Raw genomic sequence first — 15,433 nt, forward strand, 5'->3', positions numbered from 1 at the left:
TCTGGTTCCAGACTAACATGCTCAAGCCCTGTCGAAGTTTCTAGCGTTTCTGTCTGCTCAGATGGGCCAGTAGTAGCTGTTGAAGGAGCAGTTGGGGCATCTTGAGATGTGCCAGACCCACCTGCAGCACCGGATGCAGTTGCACCGGCACCTGAGGCAGCTGGTTGATCAGGATTTGCTGCATCATCATCCTTGTCATCTCCACGCTTTGAGGGAACGATGCCTAATGCATTGCACCTTTCATTCCACAGCGTACCTACTTTGTATTCCAACTTCTTGAAGTTTGCTTGAACAGGCTTGAAGCCTTCTATTAATCGATCATCGCGATTTTTATAGCGCTCTGACAGCTCTTCATGCTTCTGCCTTAGTGCTTTTGCCTCATTCTCCAACACAGTACTATGCCTTTTCATTATCTCGACCTCCCTATCACGAGCCCTGTTGGCTTCTTTCAACCTTTCAATCTGTATAGCCTGTGCATTTATCTTAAGATTCTGGGCATCAACAATTGAGACTAACTTGTTATGTGCCTCCACATCCCGTGTTCGTTGCACACGATACTCTTCAATCGTTCTTGTATGCCGACCGACTATGGAACCCAATTCACTGACTTGTTCGATCAGGAATTGAATCTTTTCAGCTTCAGATAAGACAGACAAAGTTTCTACCAGAGTCGGTCGCGAAGGCTCAGGTCCTGAGGAGCAAGACTGACCAGCCTGACCAGAAGCACCTGTGGGACCAGTAATAACAAGAGGAGGTCGGACATGTGTACCTGAGGCGGGAGTTGCAGGTGGCTGTTGATCAACAGTCACCGTGCGCGTGACCTCTGAGGAGAAGACATCAGGTCCAGCGTCTCTGATGCAGTCAGTTGATCACTAACAGGAGGCAGCTGTTGCTCTGGAGCAGTTGAAAGCTGAATATAAACAGGAATAGAGGAATCACCAGCCGTTTTCTTTGATGCACGAGTACCCTGTCTTTTTGCTTTCCTCTTTCTAATAAAACCCGGAGCAGCAGGGATATAATCCTCATCTTTGTCAGATTCTCCAGTTCTAACCGTCTTCTCTATTCGTTCAAAGCGGAGATTCCCGCGATTATCATAGACCTTTCGCATCCCTGGAGGAGGAGGATTATCATCCTCAGAAGACGAACCATCGTCACCAGAACCTCCTTCATCTTCAGAAGATGAACTACTGTCATCCACTAGTTTCCTAGGCTCATCTACCTTTCCTTTACCCTTGTCAGTTGCAACATCACCTGACTGAGTAGCAGGACCACCATCTCCACCTACACTACCATGAGCATCAGGATCAACAAACACTCCCTGAACTTCTTCAGCAGCAACATTAACATCAACTTCAACATGTGCTGCAGCACTAGAACTGCCAGCAGATCTCTTGCTTGATGCTTTGATTCCATGCTTAGCCCCGAGCTGCGTGTTAGCCAAAGCGATTAACCTTGGCTCTTCATCATCAGAATCACTCGCATCTCGACGCCATTTGTTGTTCTGCGGTGCCACGTAGGTCGGAACATCGAGATGACCAATAAGTTTTCTAATTGGATCCGATTCCTTATAGTTGGACATGGACTTGAAGATCAGCAGTGTACGCTCATTCATCGGATTGACAGGTAGAACATCTGCTTCAGCTTTAGGAAGATCAGGAATCTGATCATCAATCATCATCTGCAGGAATCTAGGATATAGCCAAAACTTGGTAGATGTTCGTCGGGTTGCTGACGGGAGTGGCCTTCGAGCATTTTCTTTCAGATTATCGAAAATATAACGCGATATGTTGAACGGCTTGTTCAGAATCAGAGCCGTAAACAATCCCGTTAAATCAGTCGGCGACAGATCATATCCAGATCGCTTGTTGCTCAGGCAGTGAATAAGGATATGCAATAAGAACTTGTATCGAAGCGGCATAAACTTTTTGTTGATCTGATTTGCAAGAACATTGTCGCTGTACCGTAGCATCATCAGTAAGCCCCGCTGACATTGTAAATCAATAGAAGTAGAATCTTCTGGTTGATCTCCTAGTTGCAAACGTGCTCTGATAGTGTTCTCTGTAAACACCACGGGCTTCTCAGCAACTGATCCACTAATCACTTCCTTGTTCTCCACTGTTTCAACCACAGCCGAATTCCAGAACTCCTTGATATGAGACTGATAAGCAGTGTGCTGTGTAGTGATTGCATAGTTGATACGAGCGCGATGAAGGTACTCCATAATTCCCGTGAATTCTGGACTGATCTTGCCTTCCGGTTGTAAATAAGCAGCCATGTTATGTCTAGGTTCAGACATAGATTCAACCTCAGATTTTTCTTTCTTCGTTGGCTTTGCCCGTTCTTTCCTCACTTTCGGTGCCATTTCTGTACATCAAAACAATGACACGTAATGAGAAACCAGTCAAACAGTCAACAAGGATTTCACACTTAGAAAAATTTCAATTTCTTGAAAAATTTCTAAGTGTTGAATCCTCGAAGGATGCCATTTACCCATCGAAGGATTGAAACATGGCTCGAAGGATGACAGACTGTTCGAAAGATGTTACTTTCCTCGAAGGATGAAATTCCTTATCGAAGGATCATCTTTCGAAGGATCATGAATTTGAAAGATATCTTGATCATTCAAAAGGTCTGATCAATCGAAGGATGAATCCTTCGAGAACCTTAACATCTTTCGAGTCTCAATTCGAAAGATATTTTGCAACACATCTTTCGAGGTTGAGAGTCAACATCCTTCATGTTGATTTCCGGAAACTGTTCATCGGCGATTTTCCGGTGAACATTTTAAGTTTAAATTCCGGCAACAGTTTTAAGTGGGATTCAAATAAGTTTTATGCCTGATAAAAACAACATCAAATACCATTTAAACATCAACATCTAAGGACTACCCGGACACTAAACCATACACAGCCTCTGATTTAAACCATAAACCCAACAAGGTCTGTTTAACCCAACCCACAATCCTTGACATCAAGATTCAATCCAAAACTCTGTTATGAACATTTTAAACATCAAAAACTTATCATTAACATGTTTACAACATTTACAACATAAGCACATTACATTGATCACATATCATTCATCATTTTCTGAAGTACAAAAACAAAGAAAAATAAAAATGACATGATCAAAGAGGATTATAATGTTGTTTGTTAAAAGATTCAGGATTATCCTACCAAATATTATAAAAATCCTGATACTTTAACTTGTTTTGATTTTGGCAGAGTTTCGGGGTAAACAGAGGGTTTTGAGAGATGAAATTTGAAACTGTTATGATGTAATGAAGAAGATGACACCTTTTATACTCTGACCTCGAAAGTCGAACCATCTCGAAGGATAAATGACCTTTCGAACGATGAAAGATGTCTCGAAAGATCAGCCTTGGGTCGAAGGATCCATATCTGGCTCGAAGGATACCAGATATTTGAAGGATCTGGATCGAAGGATACCAGATATTTGTGTGGATCCTCGAAGGATATCTTTCGACCTTATCCATCTTTCAAAAAGATCTGATTAGCTCGAAAGATCAAATTGGTCAAAACCTTCGTTAACCAATTCATCTTTCGACTGAGATGATTGACTTTCATTGACTTTCATTGACCATCTGCTCTTTCGAGGGCCATTGCTTCCTCGAACGATCAGATTTTCACCAACACTTTGGATTTTTGGGATTTTTGGGAATTTTCAATTTAAACCCTTCAAATTTTAGAGGTTTTCAGAAATGACCATTTTGAAAAATTGTCCGTTATGAAGTTCTGCAAAGGTTAGTTTTATGAAGTATCTCGGCTTGCCAGGTATCGGATCGAGCACCAACATCAGATAATCAAAAATAATATTAACTTGAAAATCTTTTTGGATTTTTGATAAAATAAAAGACAACAATTTTAATATCCTTTGAATGTTATCAAACGACATCACCGCTAGTGTCGTGCTGATATGCACCAAACGACAAAACTGTTTAAAATAAGACAATAAAACTAAAATAAATATGTACAAACACAACAATATTTTTGCGAGTTTTTGGCGAAGAGAATCATATCAGCTTGCGGTCTTTTGTCAAAACACATTTCCTTTTAAAATTCTTTTACAGACGCGGATAAGTATTCTACCACAATTACCGATATTGTTATCCACTTAAACTCAACAATCAAGTGTAATCATAATACATTGAGATACATTTAAGGTATGATTTATACTTACCGACCGGTGTTCATCCACTCACGACACATTCCCGTATCAAGGTATGCACGAGAGTTCATCTTACTGGGGAGTATACCATTTATCATCCATTTTTAACGTATATAAAATGTGAACAAGTCACTTATTTGAGTTTGAAAAACAAGCCCTATGTGATAGAATCACTTATTGATGAGGAACTTGATTTTTGATGCATGAGGGCACAGGAGCAAGTCCGTGAACAGGTCAGTACTTCCGTACAGCAGAGAGACGAACTTGACTCCCGGATAAATGTGATATTTTATCACTTATTTGTTTGGACATGTGATTGTTTATCACTTATTGAGGTCGAATGCAGTATGAATATGTACACGTATGTATGGTATCATGGAAGAACTAGACTTTGTCTTTTATAGAAACAACCATGATACCCAGATGATAAATAGCATAAACCCCGAATATCTCAGAACCTCGGCAATCTATCAAACGAAATTTCGGTACCAAGACCATATGCCAATGAGCGGTTCCCACGCGGTTTTCAGTTCGTTATGTTTATATCTCCTGCATACTTTAAAATGATCGTGAGTCTACCGGTACATCATTAGTAGAGCTACTTATCATTTTCTTTTTCTTTTGATTTCTAGAAACATGTTTCGACCGACCTCTGATGTAATATCATTTTCCCTTATATTACCAAGAAACTCATTTTTGATTTTCTATTGTTTTTGTGTTTTTCTGAATTTTCTCCCCCTTAAATGCAGAAAGTAAATAAATTAAGGACATATTTTTGTATTTTTGTGATTTTTCAATGTTTTTGTATTTTTCTTGAAACTTTCTCCCCCTAAAATTCAAAAATAGAATAAAGTAAAAACATATTTTTGGATTTTTGGTTTTAGAAAAATATTTACAAAAACGATTTCCCGATGTCGGTTACTCTTGCTTCACCTTTATGCCGTTTACCAAAAGTAAATAATCGAATCTTGATTTATCAAATGCTTTGGTAAAAAGGTCGGCACGTTGGTGATCGGTATGAATGTGAACCACATCGATAAGTCTCTTTTCAAAGCAATCACGTATGAAGTGATATTTAATATCGATGTGCTTCGTTTTTGAGTGCTGTACAGGATTTCTAGTGATCTGTAAAGCAGCTTCATTATCAACATAAATAGGAGTAGTTAGGAATTCAAAACCGTAGTCCCGCATCTGTTGTTGGATCCATAGTACCTGGGAGCAGCAACTAGACGCAGCAATGTATTCCGCTTCACATGTAGATGTAGCCACACATGTCTGCTTCTTGCACTACCAAGTGACTAGGCAATTGCCTAAGAACTGACATCCTGCTGTAGTTGATTTGCCATCTTTCTTGCAGCCGCCGAAATCAGAATCACTGTAAGCCTTGAGATCGAAGTTATCATCCTTTGGGTACCATAACCCGGTGTCAGGGCAACCCTTCAGATAACGAAAAATCCTTTTGACAGCAGCATAGTGAGAGACCTTCGGATTTGCTTGGTATCTAGCGAGAAGACAAGTTGGATACATAATGTCGGGTCTTGATGCGGTGAGATACATTAAGGATCCGATCATAGCACGATAAAGTGAAGAGTCTACAGCATCCCCTTTTTCATCCGGAGTAATCCCGTGATTCTGCGGAAGAGGAGTAGAAATTGGCTTCGAATCGGACATCTGGAACCGGCTCAAGATGTCTCCGACGTACTTGGTTTGATGGATAAAAATTCCAGATTCGGACTGATTAACTTGCAAACCCAAGAAGAACGACATTTCACCCATCGCACTCATCTCGAATCGATCTTGCATCACCTTCTCAAATTCCTTGCTTAATTTATCATCGGTAGAACCAAAGATAATGTCATCGACATACACCTGTACCAACAGAAGATCTTCACCTTTTTCCTTGATGAAGAGGGTACAATCGATCAAACCCGGTCTAAACCCATTGCTCAGCAGGTAGGTAGACAGTGTCTCATACCAGGCCCGAGGTGCTTGATGAAGACCATATAACGCCTTGTTAAGTAGTAAAACCCTGTCAGGATGTAATGGATCTTCAAACCCCGGTGGTTGCTCGACATATACTTCCTCTTCGACTACTCCGTGTAGAAAAGCACTTTTAACATCCATCTGGTACACCTTGAATTTCTTGAAGGATGTGTAGGCTAGAAAGATTCTAATAGCCTCCAGACGTGCAACAGGTGCATACACTTCATTGTAGTCAATACCTTCGATCTGACTGAAGCCTTGAACAACTAACCTTGCTTTGTTTCGGACAACAATCCCACGGTCGTCCTTTTTGCACTTAAACACCCAACGAGTTCCGATCTTCTTGTAGTTGTCGGCCCTATCAACCAATTTCCATACGCCCAACTTCTCGAACTGCTGAAGTTCTTCTTGCATGGCTTCCACCCAGGAATCATCTTTCAATGCCTCCTTCCAAGATCTAGGCTCTTCTTGGCTAACATAGCAGGCGAAAGACCAATCATTTTGTTGTCCCGATTCTCGTATCTCAGCATACAAGCCAGCATTTTCGTTATTTCTGATTTGATTCCTTGTCCTTACACCACTGAGAACATCACCTATAATATTCTGCTGAGGATGAATGTTATGAATTCGGGTTTCAGAAACTGGAGGAATTTCAACATTTGACCTCAAGTTATTGATATTTAAATTCCCGATATCATTCTAAAGCTGTTGAGTTGTAGAAGATGATGCATTTTCTTCTTGGATAATTGGTGCAGACACTGGATCCGTTGCTTCTGAAGTACCTTGAACCGGACGTAGTGCTTCACCATCATTTGCATCAACATACTCCTCATCTTCCGATGACAAATTGTAATCGACAGCATCATTAAACACCTCATTTGAAACGAGATTGTTGACAGAAGAAGATGCTTGTGAGTCAACAATGATTGGACGAGCTAACTGAGAGCCAGTAGCATTCTCGCTTTCAGACAACATTTGAGCAATTGCATTGTCAACATCAAATGTCGGCAGATTAAATGAGTCGAAAAGACCATCATAATCAAACATCCATGGATCTCCAGAAGGCTTCGGTGGATTAGAATATCTTTGAACTCTTACTTCACCCCATTCTTCAATCCTTTTGGTAGTCAGGTTCCATACTCGCAGATTAGGAGTAGCATACCCAAGGAAGTAACCTTCGATAGCTTTTGCACCAAACTTCCCGTCAGGATCAATCATGGTACATGGTGCACCAAAAGGTTCTAGATATTCCAAGTCAGGAGTCTTCTTGTGTAGTAGTTCGAAGCACGTTTTACCATGTCTTTCACTGTGAGAACCCTGTTTAACGTGTAGCAAGCCGAGGCAACAGCTTCAGTCCAGAATCGAACTGGAAGCTGAGACTCAACCAACATGGTTCTTGCATTCTCAATTAAGGTTCTGTTCTTTCTTTCAGCGACTCCGTTTTGTTGTGGCGTGTACCGAGAGCTGTATTCATGAAGGATTCCTTTTGCAGTACAAAATTCATCCATAACCCTGTTTTTGAACTCGGTTCCGTTGTCGCTTCGAATTCGCCTCACCTTTAGATTATAAAGATTTTCCAACAAGGTGATCAAATTCTTTAGAATTTCTGGAGTCTCACTCTTGTGAACCATGAAGTCAACCCATGAAAATCTTGAATAATCATCAGTAACTACCAAGCAGAAAACCTCCCCGTGCACACTCTTGTGTTTGACTGGGCCGAAAAGGTCCATATGCAGACGTTCGAGTGGCATGTTTACAGTGTTAACCTTTTTCAATGGATGTGATTTCTTGATTTGCTTCCCTTTCTGACACGACACACAGACATCTTGAAGTTGAAAATTCTTCACATTGACTCCTCTCACCAAACTGTTTTTGACAAGGTGATTCATTTTTCTGAGGTGAATATGACCCATCCGTCTGTGCCAAGAGATCGTCTCCTTTTCAGTGGCTTTTGAAATAAAGCAAGTAACTTGTTTGGACTGAGTTATTGTTTGGCTCATATCAAGGACATACAAATCATTAACTCTTGGTGCTGATAAGAGAATCCATTCTGCGGGAATCTTGAATCCTGGCTTCAGCACATAACAACCGGCATCATCAAAATGCACGGTGAACTTCTTGTCGCAGATCTGAGAAACACTCGGAGATTGTGATCCAACTGTTGCACATAATTGATTTTGTCGAAACTCACAATTCCATTTGAGATCATTCCCTCGCCGGTGATATACCCTCCTTTGTCTCCAGCAAACGCAACATATCCTCCTCTTATACTTCGCACATCGAAAAGAAGACGATAGTCGCCCGTCATGTGCCTGGAAGCCCCACTATCAACAATCCAATGACTATTAATAGTTCCTCCTGGAGTCGCCTGCACATGCAACTAACTTATCAGTTTGAGAGGGGGACCCAAGCCTTTGTGGACTTGGGTCGTCCTTGATCATCAAGGAAGGTGATTTCAATCACTTGATGATTAGGAAAAAGAACCTGTGATGCTCCCCCTGATTGAATTACCTATTTTTGTTTCCAAGCTGTTTGTCCTTTATCAGTATTTGTATTAATTGTTTTTGCATTTACTGGTTTTACAGTTGTAGATTTTGCTTGTACAGGTTTTTCTTCTTTGACCTCTGATTTTAAGGCCTTTTCAGTTACCTTTTGATTATTTTGCTTTAACTTCTTTTCCCTTTCTTTCAAGACACGTGGGTCTTGTTTCGGGGAAACTGGTCGTTTTTGGTAATTGATTTCTTGGGGAGCACTCGTTTTTGACTTCAGCTTTTGCAAGTATGGGTAATATCTTACAATATGCCCAACTGTGCCACATTCAAAGCACGTTCTCCGCTCTACAAACCTCGGAGAAACATGTTGATGACCAGACGAAGAACCAGACAATGAACTTTGTGATCTAGACGTACTAGGACCTAAATCACATCCATTGGTGTGCTGGGTGTAATTGTTCTGATCATTTCGTTTTAAAATTCTAACTTGTTTTACAAAATCAACGTTAGATTTATCCTGAAATGTTTCAAGTTTGTCTGAACCAGTGGATCTAACAAAGTTCATTTTTGGTTCTTGTCTCTTAACAGGAGCTCTTTTGTTTTGCACCTTTTGTTGTTGAACCTTAGGTTGCTCAACCCTTGATTGTTGAATTTTAGGTTGTGCAGCCTTAGGTTGAGTAGCCTTAGACTGTTCAACTTTAGGTTGTTGAACCTTTGGTTGTTCAGTCTTAGACTGCTGAACTTTAGGTGCTTGAACATTCTTGTTCTGAGCCTTCTTTCCCTGTACCTTACCCTTTCCGGAGTTGACTTGTTGTTTTCGCTCAATTGGTAGTTTTTGGTTTCCGTATTGTTTTCTAATTTGTTCACACGGAATTGGATCACATTGGGTGACTGTAACTTTGCCACTTTTGTTCCCCAAAAACTTATCAGTGCATCCTTCAAAAATTTGCTCAATTAAATCTTGATTTACATTTTTAATTGGAAAATCTTTGTTAGAGTAGATTTTGCTATCTCCTTTGAGCGTATACAACAAGTTATTCCCTTCAGAGCTAACTACAAGGGATTCCATTGCTTTTGACATTTCAGTCTTACTCGGTTTCACTGGTGGATCACACAGAATGTGATTTTCGATAGGAATATCTGTTGTAACCGAGTTAGACTGTTGTTTCACAATTTCTTCCGATTCATCGTCCGAAGAATCAGCATCCTCAATAATGGGAGGATTCTGTTCCTTAACACACGATGAATCTATCACATTCTCAGATTCTGAATGACCCGAGGATGATGTACCAGTTGTGAACCCGAGGCCTGCTGCAAAGTCATCTAGACCGAGTGGCACAGTAGGTTCAGAACGGGGCATATCCTCGTCATCAGGCAACTTGGAGTAATTGTGATTCATCGGGGGAGGACATGATTTGTAACCAATACATTTTGCATCCCCCTTTTTCTTTTGAACATCAATATGTGATCCAAAACATAGCGGGAATTGGAATAGCTTTCCAATTTCTGCTTAATTGTCTCACATTCACATCGAGCTGTTGCTAACTCTACCATTTGCTTTTCAATTGTGTCAATTAGATTATTGTTAGCATGTTGTTTTCTCAAAACAGCCTTTTGTAATTCAGAAACATCATGTTTTAATGACGCAATTGTTGCTTTAAACTCCTTTTCATTTCTGGTTAAAAACAAGTTAGCTTCGGTTGCTTTAGAAAGATCTACAATCAATTCTTGATTGTGTTTGTGTGTGATTTCAAACTGAATTTCCTTTTCTGCATATTCTAAACACTTGGCACATTCAATAGAAGCAGAAATAGAGTCAGAGTTAGTATCACATACCTGAGAGGTTTGACCTTCTACATGAGCCATAAAGGCTGTATGAAAAGAAAAAGATCCATCTTCAGAGAAAAACTGAGCAAGCTTCTCGGAAGTTCCAGCAGATTTCTGGCAAAGAATAGATCTCCTCTTGCATAATGCTTCAGCTTCAGCCAAAAGCTCATCAACCTCCAAATCTAAAGCATCACTTGATAGATCACCAGCATCAAGTGATTCCCCATCCATGCTTCCACTATAACCCGAACTATCTTCATCTTCCGAAGATTCACCAGCAGACACGGGTTCAACTACCTTCTCAACCACTTTAGCATAACATGCTTTCCACCATTTCCTCCTTCTCCAAGCTGAAGGTTCCAGTTACAGATTTCATCAGCTTGAACAACCAATCCTCTGTGGGTATTAGTGTTTGTGGATCCAGATGCATTTCCTCCAACAGGAACTATTGATCTGACAGTATTGTTGTTCTGTTGCTGTTGTGGCTGTCCTTGATTCCTGAAGGGATTCTGATTTCCTTGCCTAGGTGGCTTCTGACACTCCCGCTTGAAGTGACCCTTTTCACCACAATTAAAGCAAGTGACAACATTCTTATCAAAACCATACTTGGTGTTGTTGTTTCTTTCCAAGTTGGTTCTCCCCGTCCTTTCCATAAACTCCTTTGCTCTTCGAATTGCAGTAGCAAGAGCCCATTTGATATCCATCATTTCAAACTCTTCTTTATCCACTTGCTGATAATCTTCATTTGTTAGATTGATATTCCCAATCTGACCTGCGACTAATCCACAATAAGCACTAACCAAGGTATTCAACATCTCCATATGCTCCTTGGCTATTTCAACAGTGACTTTGGAAAAGTTGGAAGTGTCTAATCTGACTGTGTTCGGATTGGAAGTGGCTTGAAAGTTTGAAGAGTTTCCATAAAACCCTTGTTGTTGCGGTTGTTGCTGCTGAGCTCTGCTTGGGTCTAAGAAAGGCGGTGGTGTGAATTGCTGAGCTGTCTGTTGTTGTTGAGAAGAAGAATCTGGTCTTGAATACATCATCGTGTATGCTGAAGGATCAAACTGATTTGTTGTGGAAGGTCCGGTGTTTGAGATGAAAGCTGTTTGAAGCTTCGCGTGTTGAGAGGCTGGTTTTTCTCCACTGATACCTCCTGCAATCCCATAGTACATCTCTGGATTCTGAGGAGTTATTGTTCTTTTTGCCTTTAGCTTTTCTTCTACATCTTTGTTCTCCAATTTTTGAATTAACTCATAAACGGTGATTGTGTCCAGAACACCATTTTCCTTGAGAATTTCAAGATAACCGCTCCATTTTGCTGGTAAGCTATCAGCGAATCTCTTCACCATTTCTTGTTGAGTGGCAGTGACTCTGAAGGCAAACATCTCACTCAACAAGTGATGGAACCTTGTAGATAACTCTGCCAAACCCTCATTCTCCATACACGTGAAACCTTCAAACTCTTTCTTCAGTAATTCTTGCTTGATCTTTCTAGATTGAGCATTTCCTTCACATCGTAACGTGAGCATATCCCACAAGCTTTTAGTAGTCGCGCAGTAAACAAACTTGTGGTAAATGTCTATGTGAAGAGCTTGTGTGAGAATCATGAATGCTTTCTTCTCTAACTCAAATTTCTTCTTATCATCATCAGACATAGTGCTGTAAGTTTCTGGATTAGATCCTACAACTTCCAGCTCATTTTCAAATGGGGTGAAGAAACACATCCATAGATCTTGACCTTGCCCCTGAACATAAGTTCTCAGCCTTTCTTTCCACCATCCCCAATCATTGATGTGATTTAGTTTTGGCGGTTTTGTGCTTGTACCAGTTTCACTGTCGTTCTGCATCATTGCTTGAATGCTGCTGCTTTGATTTGGGACCAATGCCCATTAATTTGCAGTTATCATTGCAGCTTGAGGTGGGGCAATAGCCTGCATCCATGCAGTTTTGTTGAAATCTGACGCAGATTGCGTGGATGATGATTGCGTAGCTGATGATTGTGGAGTCAAAGTTGTTGTAGTCCACGCGGTTGGATCCCACTGACCGTTTGTTCCCATTTTAAAAGAAATTAATATATTAAGTGAAAATTGATTTAAAATTTGAAAAACAAGTTTTTCTTTTTGAAAATTCAATGTTCACAAACTATGTTAATATGTTGAAAAGAAACAAACAGCCGAAAGATCCTGGATCGAAAGACCTGAAAAACACAACTGTTAAACTTAAACAGATAAGGATCGAAAGATAACACTTGTTCGAAGGATCAACAGTGTTCGAAAGATCACTGTTGAATTTCGAACAATGACTTCGAAAGATTCTCCAAGACGAAGGATCCTTATCTTTCGAAAAGTAACAGTAGCTCGAACAATATATCCTTCGAAAAGATTCCTTGGCTCGAAAGATAGATCACAGACTTCGAAGGATGTTCGAAGGATGGTTATCTGTCGAACCTCCTTTGATCGAAAGATAATCTTTCGACTTCGAAGGATATCTTTCGAACACACTGACACACTGACACAAAGTTGACAGGTTGGTGAAAAGGTGATGGGTTGGTGAAACAACTTTCGGCAGAAGGTATGTTCAGAACATGCTTTCTACCAACTCAAATTTGACTTTAAAAAAAATGCCCAAAAAGGAAGGTTCTTATCCAGAATCCGGTCACCGGAGTAAGCCGGAAGTTTGCCGGAAAATTACCAAACTTCTTAAAACAAGATTTTTAAGTTACCCAACCCGTCTTTTAACACACCCGGTTAGTTTAGAACGCATATTTTAAGTCTAGAAATGCAAGAAACACACTAAAAACGGGTGCTAAACCAAGTGAGTTTTGTCCAAACACTCCAAAGTCTTGTACAAACCCGGTTTTTAACAAGGAAAAGAGCCACGGCTCTGATACCACTTGTAGGTCCCTCGGAGGTTGAGGTTAAACCTTATCCTTGTTATGTTTAACACTCTAGCAAGTGCGGAATCCAAGCTAGAATGCAAACCGATAGTTTATATGAAAGCACAAGCTACAAAGAGAAAGAGTAGACACGCAATATATCAAAGTTTTCTCTTGTATTTCAGTGGACACGGTTACAGCCCTTGACCAAACTGAAAATGCTCTCTACAAGACTTGGTTCACTCACATACACTATCAACAAGACTTACTGTGAAGTGAAACCATACATGGTATATATATACCCATAACAGATAGATTGTGTCGAAGGATCAGAATGCCTGTCGAAAGATCATCTATCGACCAGAAACCTTCCTAAGGATCCACATATATCTCGAAGGATGGTATATCCTTCGAGGTCCATTTGTATCCATCGAAGGTTATCCTTCGAGGTCATCGAAGGATACAAACAATCCTTCGATGACATCCTTCGAACACAATCAATCTTACAAATTAAGTATTGACTGTTTGGCCAAGTCAAACCAGGAGGATGGTTGACTTGGTCAAACTTACATTCAACCACATATACAAACCAAACACAAGACGTAAACAAGACTAACAAAAGACATCGTTTTATAACATTACAAAATACAGACAAAGTACAGACACAAGTGCACCAACAAAAGCAAATACCACAGCTAGTAACTCTTTTTCAGTGGTTGTGTAATTCTCTTGTGCATCGTTAAGTGTTTTACTAGCATAATAAATTTAGTGGAAATGTTTTTCTTTTCTTTGTCCCAAGACTGCTCCAACGGCAAAGTCACTTGCATCACACATGATTTCGAAACGTAATTTCCAATCAAGCGCTATCATGATAGGTGCATTGACTAGCATTTCCTTGAGGGTTAGAGATGCTTGATTGCAATCCTTTTGAAAGATGAAAGGCACATCTTTTTCAAGTAATTTCGTTAGAAGTCTTGAAATTTTAGAAAAGTCTTTGATAAACCGTCTATAAAATCCGGCATGCCCTAAGAAACTTCTGATTGCTCTAACGGAGGATGGTGGAGGTAATCGAGAAATTATGTCTATTTTTGCTCGATCAACTTCCATTCCTTAGCTCGAGATTTTGTGACCGAGTACTATTCCCTCTGTTACCATGAAATGGCATTTTTCCCAGTTAAGGACGAGGTTAGTTTCCTCACATCGGGATAGCATTCGTTTGAGGTTATCGAGGCATTGGTCGTATGAATCTCCAAAGATAGAAAAGTCGTCCATGAAGACTTTCATTGTCTTTTCTATCATGTCATGGAAGATGGCCACCATGCAACGTTGGAATGTTGCGGGGGCATTACATAGACCGAATGGCATGCGTCGATAAGCAAAAGTTCCGTAGGGGCATGTGAAAGTTGTCTTTTCTTGATCTTCAGGTGCTATTGGATTTGAAAGTAACCTGAAAAACCATCCAAGAAACAGTAAAATTTATGACCGGATAGTCGTTCTAACATTTGATCAATGAAGGGCAAAGGAAAGTGGACTTTCCTTGTTGCTTCATTTAATCGTCTATAGTCTATGCATACTCTCCATCCTGTGACGGTTCTTGTTGGTATTAATTCATTCTTTTCATTAGTTATTACCGTCATACCTCCTTTCTACTTGGACTGGACTAACCCATGGACTATCGGAGATAGGATAAACAAGTCCGGCGTCAAGTAATTTGATGACCTCATTTTTAACCACTTCTTGGACATTTGGATTTACTCTTCGTTGTGGTTGTATTACTGATTTGTAGTCATCGTTCATTAGAATTTTCTGCGTGCACATGGAAGGGCTTATTCCTTTTATATCTACAAGCTTCCAAGCGATCGCATTTTTATGTTTTTTCAAAAGTTTAATTAATTTTTGTTAGATGAAATAATTACAGGTAAATTATCATCTTTGTCTAGAAAAGCATATTCCAAACCTTTCGGAAGTTCTTTGGGCTCAAGGGACGAGTCTTTAGGAGACTCTTTATTTTGGGGCTCATTTTGATCAAGAACTTTAAAGGTTTGTTCTATGGCGACCTCTTCTTCAA

The sequence above is a fragment of the Helianthus annuus genome, chromosome 4, assembly GCF_002127325.2.
Source record: "Helianthus annuus cultivar XRQ/B chromosome 4, HanXRQr2.0-SUNRISE, whole genome shotgun sequence".
Classification (NCBI taxonomy): Eukaryota; Viridiplantae; Streptophyta; class Magnoliopsida; order Asterales; family Asteraceae; genus Helianthus; species Helianthus annuus.